A 17,619-nucleotide genomic window follows, 5' to 3' on the forward strand; every position below is an offset into this window, starting at 1 on the left:
TTCACTAGAGGTATAGAACTATAGACCATTCACTAGAGGTATAGAACTATAGAACTATAGACCATTCACTAGAGGTATAGAACTATAGACCATTCACTAGAGGTATAGAACTATAGACCATTCACTAGTGGTATAGAACTATAGACCATTCACTAGAGGTAAAAAACTATAGACCATTCACTAGAGGTATAGAACTATAGACCATTCACTAGAGGTACAGAACTATAGACCATTCACTAGAGATAAAGAACTATAGACCATTCACTAGAGGTATAGAATAATAGAACTATAGACCATTCACTAGAGGTATAGAACTATAGACCATTCACTAGAGGTAAAGAACTATAGACCATTCACTAGAGGTATAGAACTATAGAACTATAGACCATTCACTAGAGGTAAAGAACTATAGATCTATAGACCATTCACTAGAAGTATAGAACTATAGAACTATAGACCATTCACTAGAGGTAAAGAACTATAGATCTATAGACCATTCACTAGAGGTAAAGAACTATAGAACTATAGACCATTCACTAGAGGTAAAGAACTATAGACAATTCACTAGAGGTAAAGAACTATAGACCATTCACTAGAGGTATAGATCTATAGACCATTCACTACAGGTAAAGAACTATAGACCATTTACTACAGGTAAAGAACTATAGACCATTCACTAGAGGTAAAGAACAATGGAACTATAGACCATTCACTAGAGGGATAGAACTATAGACCATTCACTAGAGGTAAAGACCTATAGACCATTCACTAGAGGTAAAGAACTATAGAACTATAGACCATTCACTAGAGGTATAGAACTATAGACCAGTCACTAGAGGTATAGAACTATAGACCATTCACTAGAGGTATAGAACTATAGACCATTCACTAGAGGTACAGAACTATAGACCATTCACTAGAGATAAAGAACTATAGACCATTCACTAGAGGTATAGAACTATAGACCATTCACTAGAGGTACAGAACTATAGACCATTCACTAGAGATAAAGAACTATAGACCATTCACTAGAGGTATAGAACAATAGAACTATAGACCATTCACTAGAGGTACAGAACTATAGACCATTCACTAGAGATAAAGAACTATAGACCATTCACTAGAGGTATAGAACTATAGACCATTCACTAGAGGTATAGAACAATAGAACTATAGACCATTCACTAGAGGTATAGAACTATAGACCATTCACTAGAGGTATAGAACTATAGACCATTCACTAGAGGTATAGAACTATAGAACTATAGACCATTCACTAGAGGTATAGAACTATGGACCATTCACTAGAGGTATAGAACTATAGACCATTCACTAGAGGTATAGAACTATAGACCATTCACTAGAGGTAAAAAACTATAGACCATTCACTAGAGGTATAGAACTATAGACCATTCACTAGAGGTACAGAACTATAGACCATTCACTAGAGATAAAGAACTATAGACCATTCACTAGAGGTATAGAACAATAGAACTATAGACCATTCACTAGAGGTACAGAACTATAGACCATTCACTAGAGATAAAGAACTATAGACCATTCACTAGAGGTATAGAACTATAGACCATTCACTAGAGGTATAGAACTATAGACCATTCACTAGAGGTATAGAACTATAGACCATTCACTAGAGGTAAAAAACTATAGACCATTCACTAGAGGTATAGAACTATAGACCATTCACTAGAGGTACAGAACTATAGACCATTCACTATAGATAAAGAACTATAGACCATTCACTAGAGGTATAGAACAATAGAACTATAGACCATTCACTAGAGGTACAGAACTATAGACCATTCACTAGAGATAAAGAACTATAGACCATTCACTAGAGGTATAGAACAATAGAACTATAGACCATTCACTAGAGGTACAGAACTATAGACCATTCACTAGAGATAAAGAACTATAGACCATTCACTAGAGGTATAGAACTATAGACCATTCACTAGAGGTATAGAACAATAGAACTATAGACCATTCACTAGAAGTATAGAACTAAATATCATTCACTAGAGGTATAAAACTATAGACCATTCACTAGAGGTATAGAACTATAGAACTATAGACCATTCACTAGAGGTATAGAACTATAGACCATTCACTAGAGGTATAGAACTATAGACCATTCACTTGAGGTATAGAACTAATGACCATTCACTAGAGGTAAAAAACTATAGACCATTCACTAGAGGTATAGAACTATAGACCATTCACTAGAGGTACAGAACTATAGACCATTCACTAGAGATAAAGAACTATAGACCATTCACTAGAGGTATAGAACAATAGAACTATAGACCATTCACTAGAGGTACAGAACTATAGACCATTCACTAGAGATAAAGAACTATAGACCACTCACTAGAGGTAGAGAACAATAGAACTATAGACCATTCACCAGAGGTATAGAACTATAGAACTATAGACCATTCACTAGAGGTATAGAACTATAGACCATTCACTAGAGGTATAGATCTATAGACCATTCACTAGAGGTATATAACTATAGACCATTCACTGGAGGTATAGAACTATAGACCATTCACTAGAGGTATAGAACTATAGACCATTCACTAGAGGTACAGAACTATAGACCATTCACTAGAGATAAAGAACTATAGACCATTCACTAGAGGTATAGAACTATAGACCATTCACTAGAGGTATAGAACTATAGACCATTCACTAGAGATAAAGAACTATAGACCATTCACTAGAGGTATTGAACAATGGAACTATAGACCATTCACTAGAGGTATAGAACTATAGACCATTCACTAGAACTATATAACTATAGACCATTCACTAGAGGTGAAGAACTATAGATCTATAGACCATTCACTAGAAGTAAAGAACTATAGACCATTCACTAGAGGTATAGAACTATATAACTATAGACCATTCACTAGAGGTATAGAACTATAGACCATTCACTAGATAGACCATTAACTAGAGGTATAGAACTATAGAACTATAGACAATTCACTAGAGGTATAGAACTATAGACCATTCACTAGAACTATAGAACTATAGACAATTCACTAGAGGTATAGAACTATAGACCATTCACTAGAGGTAAAAGTCTATAGACCATTCACTAGAGGTAAAGATCTATAGACCATTCACTGGAGTTAAAGAACTATAGACCATTCACAGGAGGTAAAGAACTATAGACCATTCACTAGAGGTAAAGATCTATAGACCATTCACTAGAGGTATAGAACTATAGAACTATAGACCATTCACTAGAGGTAAAGAACTATAGAACTATAGACCATTCACTAGAGGTATAGAACTATAGACCATTCACTAGAGGTAAAGAACTATAGACCATTCACTAGAGGTATAGAACTATAGACCATTAACTAGAGGTAAAGAACTATAGAACTATAGACCATTCACTAGAGGTAGAGAACTCTAGACCTTTCACTGGAGGTATAGAACTATAGACCATTCACTAGAGGTATAGAACAATATAACTATAGACCATTCACTAGAGGTATAGAACTATAGACCATTCACTAGAGGTAAAGATCTATAGACCATTCACTAGAGGTATAGAACTATAGACCATTCACTAGAGGTATAGGACTATAGACCATTCACTAGAGGTACAGAACTATAGACCATTCACTAGAGATAAAGAACTATAGACCATTCACTAGAGGTATAGAACAATAGAACTATAGACCATTCACTAGAGGTACAGAACTATAGACCATTCACTAGAGATAAAGAACTATAGACCATTCACTAGAGGTATAGAACTATAGACCATTCACTAGAGGTATAGAACAATAGAACTATAGACCATTCACTAGAAGTATAGAACTAAATATCATTCACTAGAGGTATAGAACTATAGACCATTCACTAGAGGTATAGAACTATAGAACTATAGACCATTCACTAGAGGTATAGAACTATAGACCATTCACTAGAGGTATAGAACTATAGACCATTCACTAGAGGTATAGAACTATAGACCATTCACTAGAGGTAAAAAACTATAGACCATTCACTAGAGGTATAGAACTATAGACCATTCACTAGAGGTACAGAACTATAGACCATTCACTAGAGATAAAGAACTATAGACCATTCACTAGAGGTATAGAAGAATAGAACTATAGACCATTCACTAGAGGTACAGAACTATAGACCATTCACTAGAGATAAAGAACTATAGACCACTCACTAGAGGTATAGAACAATAGAACTATAGACCATTCACTAGAGGTTTAGAACTATAGAACTACAGACCATTCACTAGAGGTATAGAACTATAGACCATTCACTGGAGGTATAGAACTATAGACCATTCACTAGAGGTATAGAACTATAGACCATTCACTAGAGGTAAAAAACTATAGGCCATTCACTAGAGGTATAGAACTATAGACCATTCACTAGAGGTATAGAACTATAGACCATTCACTAGTGGTATAGAACTATAGACCATTCACTAGAGGTAAAAAACTATAGACCATTCACTAGAGGTATAGAACTATAGACCATTCACTAGAGGTACAGAACTATAGACCATTCACTAGAGATAAAGAACTATAGACCATTCACTAGAGGTATAGAAGAATAGAACTATAGACCATTCACTAGAGGTACAGAACTATAGACCATTCACTAGAGATAAAGAACTATAGACCACTCACTAGAGGTATAGAACAATAGAACTATAGACCATTCACTAGAGGTTTAGAACTATAGAACTACAGACCATTCACTAGAGGTATAGAACTATAGACCATTCACTGGAGGTATAGAACTATAGACCATTCACTAGAGGTATAGAACTATAGACCATTCACTAGAGGTAAAAAACTATAGGCCATTCACTAGAGGTATAGAACTATAGACCATTCACTAGAGGTATAGAACTATAGACCATTCACTAGAGGTACAGAACTATAGACCATTCACTAGAGATAAAGAACTATAGACCATTCACTAGAGGTATAGAACTATAGACCATTCACTAGAGGTATAGAACTATAGACCATTCACTAGAGATAAAGAACTATAGACCATTCACTAGAGGTATTGAACAATAGAACTATAGACCATTCACTAGAGGTATAGAACTATAGACCATTCACTAGAGGTATAGAACTATAGAACTATAGACCATTCACTAGAGGTATAGAACTATAGACCATTCACTAGAGGTATAGAACTATAGACCATTCACTAGAGGTAAAAAACTATAGACCATTCACTAGAGGTATAGAACTATTGACCATTCACTAGAGGTACAGAACTATAGACCATTCACTAGAGATAAAGAACTATAGACCATTCACTAGAGGTATAGAACAATAGAACTATAGACCATTCACTAGAGGTACAGAACTATAGACCATTCACTAGAGATAAAGAACTATAGACCACTCACTAGAGGTATAGAACAATAGAACTATAGACCATTCACTAGAGGTTTAGAACTATAGAACTATAGACCATTCTCTAGAGGTATAGAACTATAGACCATTCACTGGAGGTATAGAACTATAGACCATTCACTAGAGGTATAGAACTATAGACCATTCACTAGAGGTAAAAAACTATAGGCCATTCACTAGAGGTATAGAACTATAGACCATTCACTAGAGGTATAGAACTATAGACCATTCACTAGAGGTATAGAACTATAGACCATTCACTAGAGGTACAGAACTATAGACCATTCACTAGAGATAAAGAACTATAGACCATTCACTAGAGGTATAGAACTATAGACCATTCACTAGAGGTATAGAACTATAGACCATTCACTAGAGATAAAGAACTATAGACCATTCACTAGAGGTATTGAACAATAGAACTATAGACCATTCACTAGAGGTATAGAACTATAGACCATTCACTAGAACTATATAACTATAGACCATTCACTAGAGGTGAAGAACTATAGATCTATAGACCATTCACTAGAAGTAAAGAACTATAGACCATTCACTAGAGGTATAGAACTATATAACTAAAGACCATTCACTAGAGGTATAGAACTATAGACCATTCACTAGATAGACCATTAACTAGAGGTATAGAACTATAGAACTATAGACAATTCACTAGAGGTATAGAACTATAGACCATTCACCGGAGGTAAAGAACTATAGACCAATCACTAGAGGTAAAGAACTATAGACCATTCACTAGAGGTATAGAACTATAGACCATTCACTAGAGGTATAGAACTATAGACCATTCACTAGAGGTAAAGATCTATAGACCATTCACTAGAGGTATAGAACTATAGAACTATAGACCATTCACTAGAGGTAAAGAACTATAGATGTATAGACCATTTACTAGAGGTAAAGAACTATAGAACTATAGACCATTCACTAGAGGTATAGAACTATAGACCATTCACTAGAGGTAAAGATCTATAGACCATTCACTAGAGGTATAGAACTATAGACCATTCACTAGAGGTAAAGAACTATAGACCATTCACTAGAGGTAAAGAACAATAGAACTATAGACCATTCACTAGAGGTATAGAACTATAAAACTATAGACCATTCACTAGAGGTAAAGAACTATAGACCATTCACTAGAGGTATAGAACTATAGACCATTCACTAGAGGTAAAGAATTCTAGACCGTACACTAGAGGTAAAGATCTGTAGACCATTCACTAGAGGTATAGAACTATAGAACTATAGACCATTCACTAGAGGTATAGAACTATAGACCATTCACTAGAGGTAAATACTTATAGACCATTCACTAGAAGTAAAGATCTATAGACCATTCACTAGAGGTATAGAACTATAGACCATTCACTAGAACTATAGAACTATAGACCATTCACTAGAACTATAGAACTATAGACCATTCACTAGAGGTAAAGAACTATAGACCATTCACTAGAGGTAGAGAACTCTAGACCTTTCACTGGAGGTATAGAACTATAGACCATTCACTAGAGGTATAGAACAATATAACTATAGAACATTCACTAGAGGTATATAACTATAGACCATTCACTAGAGGTAAAGATCTATAGACCATTCACTAGAGGTACAGAACTATAGACCATTCACTAGAGATAAAGAACTATAGACCATTCACTAGAGGTATAGAACAATAGAACTATAGACCATTCACTAGAGGTACAGAACTATAGACCATTCACTAGAGATAAAGAACTATAGACCATTCACTAGAGGTATAGAACTATAGACCATTCACTAGAGGTATAGAACAATAGAACTATAGACCATTCACTAGAAGTATAGAACTAAATATCATTCACTAGAGGTATAGAACTATAGACCATTCACTAGAGGTATAGAACTATAGAACTATAGACCATTCACTAGAGGTATAGAACTATAGACCATTCACTAGAGGTATAGAACTATAGACCATTCACTAGAGGTACAGAACTATAGACCATTCACTAGAGATAAAGAACTATAGACCATTCACTAGAGGTATAGAACAATAGAACTATAGACCATTCACTAGAGGTACAGAACTATAGACCATTCACTAGAGATAAAGAACTATAGACCATTCACTAGAGGTATAGAACAATAGAACTATAGACCATTCACTAGAGGTATAGAACTATATATCATTCTTTAGAGGTATAGAACTATAGACCATTCACTAGAGGTATAGAACTATAGAACTATAGACCATTCACTAGAGGTATAGAACTATAGACCATTCACTAGAGGTATAGAACTATAGACCATTCACTAGAGGTAAAAAACTATAGGCCATTCACTAGAGGTATAGAACTATAGACCATTCACTAGAGGTAAAGAACTATAGACCATTCACTAGAGGTATAGAACTATAGACCATTCACTAGAGGTATAGAACTATAGACCATTCACTAGAGGTACAGAACTATATACCATTCACTAGAACTATATAACTATAGACCATTCACTAGAGGTAAAGAACTATAGATCTATAGACCATTCACTAGAGGTATAGAACTATAGACCATTCACTAGATAGACCATTAACTAGAGGTATAGAACTATAGAACTATAGACAATTCACTAGAGGTATAGAACTATAGACCATTCACCGGAGGTAAAGAACTATAGACCAATCACTAGAGGTAAAGAACTATAGACCATTCACTACAGGTATAGAACTATAGACCAATCACTAGAGGTAAAGAACTATAGAACTATAGACCATTCACTAGAGGTATAGAACTATAGACCATTCACTAGAGGTAAAGAACTATAGAACTATAGACCATTCACTAGAGGTATAGAACTATAGACCATTCACTACAGGTGTAGAACTATAGACCAATCACTAGAGGTAAAGAACTATAGAACTATAGACCAATCACTAGAGGTAAAGAACTATAGAACTATAGACCATTCACTAGAGGTATAGAACTATAGAACATTCACTAGAGGTAAAGAAAAAAAGTGTTTCCTCGGGTGGTGGGAGGAGACGGAATGATGAGTACAGCTTTGGGAATGCTGTTCATTTTTTGTTTACGCTCGACAAGGTGGCTAAACAGGATGTGATCAGATCTGAGATGGTTTTGCGGGAAGTATGTGTCTCTGGGTTACTGGGGAATAGATGCTTTATAATAGCCTGTGTGTTTCCGGGTAGGGTTGGTCCCTGACTGTTTGTGTTGTTAAAAGGATTCTAGAACAGGTCGGTTGATTTCTTATTGTCACATGAGGATGAGGATTCTAGAACTGTGTTAGAATACCCATACTAAAATACTGTATACTACATACTTAATGAGTATATACTATGTACTATTAGTTCATTAGTGCGGTTAGTATGAGTATTCAAACACAACTATAGTCAGGGATGGAAAGTGAGCTAGCCCACTAGCCCGAGGCTACTACCTTTCAGACCAGACTAGTAGATCCACTAGCCCGAGGCTACTACCTTTCAGACCAGACTAGTAGATCCACTAGCCCGAGGCTACCACCTTTCAGACCAGACTAGTAGATCCACTAGCCCGAGGCTACAACCTTTCAGACCAGACTAGTATAAAATGTGCCCATCTAACCAGCTAGTAGTCTGAGGATAGTACACTATAGACCATTTACTAGAGGTAAAGAACTATAGACCATTCACTAGAGGTATATAACTATAGACCATTCACTAGAGGTAAAGAACTATAGAACTATAGACCATTCACTAGAGGTATAGAACTATAGAACTATAGATCATTCACTAGAGGTAAAGAACTATAGAACTATAGACCAATCACTAGAACTATATAACTATAGACCATTCACTAGAGGTATAGATCTATAGGCCATTCACTAGAGGTAAAGAACTATAGAACTATAGATCATTCACTAGAGGTAAAGAACTATAGAACTATAGACCAATCACTAGAACTATAGAACTATAGACCATTCACTAGAGGTAAAGAACTATAGAACTATAGACCATTCACTAGAGGTAAAGAACTATAGAACTATAGACCATTCACTAGAACTATAGAACTATAGTACATTCACTAGAGGTAAAGAACTATAGAACTATAGACCATTCACTAGAACTATAGAACTATAGACCATTCACTAGAACTATAGAACTATAGTACATTCACTAGAGGTAAAGAACTATAGAACTATAGACCATTCACTAGATGTATAGAACTATAGACCATTCACTAGAGGTATAGATCTATAGACCATTCACTAGAGGTAAAGAACTATAGACCATTCACTAGAGGTAAAGATCTATAGACCCTTCACTAGAGGTATAGAACTACAGAACTATAGATCATTCACTAGAGGTATAGAACTATAGACCATTCACTAGAGGTAACGAACTATAGACCATTCACTAGAGGTAAAGATCTATAGACCATTCACTAGCGGTAAAGATCTATAGACCCTTCACTAGAGGTATAGAACTACAGAACTATAGACCATTCACTAGAGGTATAGAACTATAGACCATTCACTAGAGGTAGAGAACTATAGAATTATAGATCATTCACTAGAGATAAAGATCTATAGACAATTCACTAGAGGTATAGAACTATAGACCATTCACTAGCGGTAAAGATCTATAGACCATTCACTAGAGGTAAAGAACTATAGACCATTCACTAGAGGTAAAGAACTATAGAACTATAGACCATTCACTAGAGGTAAAGATCTATAGACCATTCACTAGAGGTATAGAACTATAGACCATTCACTAGAGTTAAAGATCTATAGACCATTCACTTGAGGTATAGAACTATAGACCCTTCACTAGAGGTATAGAACTATAGAACTATAGACCATTCACTCGAGGTATAGAACTATAGACCATTCACTAGAGGTAAAGATCTATAGACCATTCACTTGAGGTATAGAACTATAGACCCTTCACTAGAGGTATAGAACTATAGAACTATAGACCAGTCACTAGAGGTATAGAACTATAGACCATTCACTAGAGTTAAAGATCTATAGACCATTCACTTGAGGTATAGAACTATAGACCCTTCACTAGAGGTATAGAACTATAGAACTATAGACCATTCACTCGAGGTATAGAACTATAGACCATTCACTAGAGGTAAAGATCTATAGACCATTCACTTGAGGTATAGAACTATAGACCCTTCACTAGAGGTATAGAACTATAGAACTATAGACCAGTCACTAGAGGTATAGAACTATAGACCATTCACTAGAGTTAAAGATCTATAGACCATTCACTTGAGGTATAGAACTATAGACCCTTCACTAGAGGTATAGAACTATAGAACTATAGACCATTCACTCGAGGTATAGAACTATAGACCATTCACTAGAGGTAAAGATCTATAGACCATTCACTTGAGGTATAGAACTATAGACCCTTCACTAGAGGTATAGAACTATAGAACTATAGACCAGTCACTAGAGGTATAGAACTATAGACCATTCACTAGAGGTAAAGAACTATAGACGATTCACTAGAGGTAAAGAACTATAGACCATTCACTAGAGGTATAGAACTATAGACCATTCACTAGAGGTAAAGATCTATAGACCATTCACTAGAGGTAAAGATCTATAGACCATTCACTGGAGGTATAGAACTATAGACCATTCACTAGAGGTAAAGAACTATAGACCATTCACTAGAGGTATAGAAGTATAGACCATTCACTAGAGGTATAGATCTATAGACCATTCACTAGAGGTAAAGAAATATAGAACTATAGACTATTCACTAGAGGTAAAGAAATATAGAACTATAGACCATTCACTAGAGGTATAGAACTATAGACCATTCACTAGAGGTAAAGAACTATAGACCATTCACTAGAGATAAAGAAATATAGAACTATAGACCATTCACTAGAGGTATAGAACTATAGACCATTCACTAGAGGTAAAGAACTAAAGACCATTCACTAGAGGTAAAGAAATATAGAACTATAGACCATTCACTAAAGGTAAAAAACTATAGACCATTCACTAGAGGAATAGAACTATAGAACTATAGACCATTCACTAGAGGGATAGAACTATAGACCATTCACTAGAGGTATAGAACTATAGACCATTCACTAGAGGTATAGAACTATAGACCATTCACTAGATGTATAGAACTATAGACCATTCACTAGAGGAATAGAACTATAGACCATTCACTAGAGGTAAAGAACTATAGAACTATAGACCATTCACTGGAGGTATAGAACTATAGACCATTCACTAGAGGTAAAGAACTATAGAACTATAGACCATTCACTAGAGGTATAGAACTATAGACCAGTCACTAGAGGTAAAGAACTATAGAACTATAGACCATTCACTATAGGTATAGAACTATAGACCATTCACTAGAGGTATAGAACTATAGTCCATTCACTAGAGGTAAAGAACTATAGACCATTCACTAGAGGTAAAGAACTATAGACCATTCACTAGAGGAATAGAACTATAGACCATTCACTAGACCTATAGAACTATAGACCATTCACTAGAGGTAAAGAACTATAGAACTATAGACCATTCACTAGCGGTATAGAACTATAGACCATTCACTGGAGGTATAGAACTATAGAACTATAGACCATTCACTGTAGGTATAGAACTATAGACTATTCACTAGAGGTATAGAACTTTAGACCATTCACTAGAGGTATAGACCTTTAGACCATTCACTAGAGGTAAAGAACTATAGACCATTCACTAGAGGTATAGAACTATAGACCATTCACTAGAGGTAAAGAACTATAGACCATTCACTAGAGGTATAGAACTATAGACCACTAGAGGTAAACAACTATAGACCATTCACTAGAGGTAAAGAACTGTAGACCATTCACTAGAGGTAAAGATCTATGGACCATTCACTATAGGTATAGAACTATAGACCATTCACTAGAGGTATAGAACTATAGACCATTCACTAGAGGTAAAGAACTATAGAACTATAGACCATTCACTACAGGTAAAGAACTATAGACCATTCACTAGAACTATAGAACTATAGACCATTCACTAGAGGTATAGAACTATAGACCATTCACTAGAGGTATAGAACTATAGACCTATAGACCATTCACTAGAGGTATAGAACTATACACCATTCACTAGAGGTATAGAACTATAGAACTATAGACCATTCACTAGAGGTATAGAACTATAGACCATTCACTAGAGGTATAGAACTATAGAACTATAGACCATTCACTAGAGGTATAGATCTATAGACCATTCACTAGATGTATAGATCTATAGACCATTCACTAGAGGTATAGAACTATAGAACTATAGACCATTCACTAGAGGTATAGAACTATAGACCATTCACTAGAGGTAAAGAACTATAGACCATTCACTAGAGGTATAGAACTATAGACCATTCACTAGAGGTATAGAACTATAGACCATTCACTAGAGGTATAGAACTATAGTCCATTCACTAGAGGTAAAGAACTATAGACCATTCACTAGAGGTAAAGAACTATAGACCATTCACTAGAGGAATAGAACTATAGACCATTCACTAGACCTATAGAACTATAGACCATTCACTAGAGGAATAGAACTATAGACCATTAACTAGAGGTATAGAACTATAGACCATTCACTAGAGGTAAAGAACTATAGAACTATAGACCATTCACTACAGGTAAAGAACTATAGACCATTCACTAGAACTATAGAACTATAGACCATTCACTAGAGGTATAGAACTATAGACCATTCACTAGAGGTATAGAACTATAGACCTATAGACCATTCACTAGAGGTATAGAACTATACACCATTCACTAGAGGTATAGAACTATAGAACTATAGACCATTCACTAGAGGTATAGAACTATAGACCATTCACTAGAGGTATAGAACTATAGAACTATAGACCATTCACTAGAGGTATAGATCTATAGACCATTCACTAGAGGTATAGATCTATCGACCATTCACTAGAGGTATAGAACTATAGAACTATAGACCATTCACTAGAGGTATAGAACTATAGACCATTCACTAGAGGTAAAGAACTATTGACCATTCACTAGAGGTATAGAACTATAGACCATTCACTAGAGGTATAGAACTATAGACCATTCACTAGAGGTATAGAACTATAGTCCATTCACTAGAGGTAAAGAACTATAGACCATTCACTAGAGGTAAAGAACTATAGACCATTCACTAGAGGAATAGAACTATAGACCATTCACTAGACCTATAGAACTATAGACCATTCACTAGAGGAATAGAACTATAGACCATTAACTAGAGGTATAGAACTATAGACCATTCACTAGAGGTATAGAACTATAGACCATTCACTAGAGGTATAGAACTATAGACCATTCACTAGAGGTATAGAACTATAGACCATTCACTAGAGGTAAAGAACTATAGACCATTCACTAGAGGTAAAGAACTATAGAACTATAGACCATTCACTAGAGGTAAAGAACTATAGACCATTCACTAGAGGTATAGAACTATAGACCATTCACTAGAGGTATAGAACTATAGAACTACAGACCATTCACTAGAGGTATAGAACTATAGACCATTCACTAGAGGTAAAGAACTATAGACCATTCACTAGAGGTATAGAACTATAGACCATTCACTAGAGGTATAGAACTATAGACCATTCACTAGATCTATAGAACTATTGACCATTCACTAGATGTATAGAACTATAGACAATTCACTAGAGGTAAAGAACTATAGACCATTCACTAGAGGTAAAGAACTATAGAACTATAGACCATTCACTAGAGGTATAGAACTATAGACCATTCACTAAAGGTAAAAAACTATAGACCATTCACTAGAGGTAAAGAACTATAGAACTATAGACCATTCACTAGAGGTATAGAACTATAGACCATTCACTAGAGGTAAAGAACTATAGACCATTCACTAGAGGTAAAGAACTATAGACCATTCACTAGAGTTATAGAACTATAGATCTATAGACCATTCACTAGAGGTATAGAACTATAGACCATTCACTAAAGGTAAAAAACTATAGACCATTCACTAGAGGAATAGAACTATAGACCATTCACTAGAGGTATAGAACTATAGACCATTCACTAGAGGTAAAGAACTATAGAACTATAGACCATTCACTACAGGTAAAGAACTATAGACCATTCACTAGAACTATAGAACTATAGACCATTCACTAGAGGTATAGAACTATAGACCATTCACTAGAGGTATAGATCTATAGACCATTCACTAGAGGTATAGAACTATAGAACTATAGACCATTCACTAGAGGTAAAGAACTATAGACCATTCACTAGAGGTATAGAACTATAGACCATTTACTGGAGGTATAGAACTATAGACCATTCACTAGAGGTAAAGCTCTATAGACCATTCACTGGAGGTAAAGAACTGTAGACCATTCACTAGAGGTATAGAACTATAGACCACTAGAGGTATAGAACTATAGACCATTCACTAGAGGTAAAAAAAAAGGGTTTCCTCGGGTGGTGGGAGGAGACGGAGGGATAAGTATAGCTTTGGGAATGCTGTTCATTTTTTGTTTCCGCTCGACAAGGTGGCTAAACAGGATGTGATCAGATCTGAGATGGTTTTGTGGGAAGTATGTGCCTCTGGGTTACTGGGGAATGGATGCTTTATAATAGCCTGTGTGTTTCCGGGTAAGGTTGGGCCCTGACTGTTTGTGTTGTTAAGAGGATTCTAGAACAGGTCGGTTGGTTTCTTACTGTCACATGAGGATTCTAGAACAGGTCAGTTGGTTTCTTACTGTCACATGAGGATTCTAGAACAGGTCAGTTGGTTTCTTACTGTCACATGAGGATTCTAGAACAGGTCGGTTGGTTTCTTACTGTCACATGAGGATTCTAGAACAGGTCAGTTGGTTTCTTACTGTCACATGAGGATTCTAGAACAGGTCAGTTGGTTTCTTACTGTCACATGTATGCCAGTGATCTGAGTCAGACCTATTATTTAATATATAAACTCAGCAAAAAAAGAAACGGCCCTTTTTCAGGACCCTGTCTTTCAAAGATAATTCATAAAAATCCAAATAATCTTCATTGTAAAGGGTTTTAACTGTATCCCATGCTTGTTCAATGAACCATAAACAATTAATGAACATGTACATGTGGAACGGTCGTTAAGACACTAACAGCTTACACACGGTAGGCATTTAAGGTCACAGTTATGAAAACTTAGTAAACTAAAGAGGTCTTTCTACTGACTCTCATCTGTTTGAATGTGCCTTAGGCATGCTGCAAGGAGGCATGAGGACTGCACATGTGGCAAGGGCAATAAATTGCAATGTCCGTACTGGAAGACGCCTAAGACAGTGCTACAGGGAGACAGGATGGACAGCTAATCATCCTCCCAGTGGCAGACCACGTGTAACAACACCTGCACAGGATCGGTACATCCGAACATCACACTTGCGGGACAGGTACAGGATGGCAACAACAACTGCCCGAGTTACACCAGCAACGCACAATCCCTCCATCAGTGCTCAGAATGTCCGCAATAAGCTGAGAGAGGCTGGACTGAGGGCTTGTAGGCCTGTTGTAAGGCAGGTCCTCACCAGACATCACAGGCAACAACGTAGCCTATGGGCACAAACCCAACGTCGCTGGACCAGACAGGACTGGCAAAAATTGCTCTTCACTGACGAGTTGCGGTTTTGTCTCACAAGGGGTGATGGTTGGATTCACGTTTATCGCCGAAGGATTGAACGTTACACCGAGGCCTGTACTCTGGAGCGGGATCGATTTGGAGGTGGAGGGTCCGTCATGGTCTGGGGCGGTGTGTCACGGCATCATCGAACTGAGCTTGTTGTCATTGCAGGCAATCTCAACGCTGTGCGATAAAGGAAAGACATCCTCCTCCCTCATGCGGTACCCTTCCTGCAGGCTCATCATGACATGACCCTCCAGCATGACAATGCCACCAGCCATACTGCTCGTTCTGTGCGTGATTTCCTGCAAGACAGGAATGTCAGTGTTCTGCCATGGCCAGCGAAGAGCTCGGATCTCAATCCCATTGAGCACGTCTGGGACCGGTTGGATCGGAGGGTGAGGGCTAGGACAATTTCCCCCTGAAATGTCCGTGAACTTGCAGATGCCTTGGTGGAAGAGTGGAGTAACATCTCACAGCAAGAACTGGCAAATCTGGTGTAGTCCATGAGGAGGAGATGCACCGCAGTACTTAATGCAGCTGGTGGCCACACCAGATACTGACTGTTACTTTTGATTTTGACCACACCTTTGTTCAGGGACACATTATTCAATTTCTGTTAGTCACATGTCTGTGGAACTTGTACAGTTTATGTCTCAATTGTTGAATCTTGTTATGTTCATACAAATATTTACACGTTAAGTTTTCTGAAAATAAACGCAGTTGACAGTGAGAGGACGTTTCTTTTTTTGCTGAGTATACTAAACTAAAATATAAACGCAACATGTAAAGTGTTGGTCCCATGTTTGAAGAGATGAAAAATATATATTTACATCCCTGTTAGTGAGCATTTCTCCTTTTTCAAGACAATTCATCTACCTGACAGGTGTGGCATATCAAGAAGCTGAATAAACAGCATGATCATTACACAGGTGCACCTTGTGCTGAGGACAATAAAAGGACACTTTAAAATGTGCAGATTGGTCACACAAAACAATGCCACAAATGTCTCAAGTTTTGAGGGAGCGTGCAAATTGCATGCTGACTGCAGGAATGTCCACCAGAGCTGTTGCCAGAGAATTGAATGTTCATTTCTCTAACATAAGTCGACTCCAAAGTTGTTTTAAAGAAATTGGCAGTAGGTCCAACCGGCATCACAACCGCAGACCACATGTAACCATGCCAGCCCAGGACCTCCACATCCAGCTTCGTCACATGCGGGATCGTCTAATCGGGGAGGGTGGCGTGGTGTACTCTGTGGACCATTCATGCTGCTCTATCTGACAGTATAGAGAACTGCAATCATGCTGCTCTCTCTGACAGTATAGAGAACTGTAATCATGCTGCTCTATCTGACAGTATAGAGAACTGTAATCATGCTGCTCTATCTGACAGTCTAGAGAACTGTAATCATGCTGCTCTATCTGACAGTATAGAGAACTGTAATCATGCTGCTCTATCT

At 36.7% G+C, this 17,619-nt stretch overlaps 1 long non-coding RNA gene across 1 annotated transcript; it reads left to right on the forward strand.

Moving 5' to 3' along the window:
* Positions 1-14,940: 14,940 nt before the first annotated feature.
* Positions 14,941-15,490, forward strand: LOC115184287 (uncharacterized). The gene is made up of 2 exons (XR_003874261.1): positions 14,941-15,200; positions 15,242-15,490. It is a non-coding gene; the product is annotated as an uncharacterized LOC115184287 (long non-coding RNA).
* The last annotated feature ends 2,129 nt before the right edge of the window (positions 15,491-17,619 follow it).

The sequence above is a fragment of the Salmo trutta genome, unplaced genomic scaffold, assembly GCF_901001165.1.
Source record: "Salmo trutta unplaced genomic scaffold, fSalTru1.1, whole genome shotgun sequence".
Taxonomy (NCBI): domain Eukaryota; kingdom Metazoa; phylum Chordata; class Actinopteri; order Salmoniformes; family Salmonidae; genus Salmo; species Salmo trutta.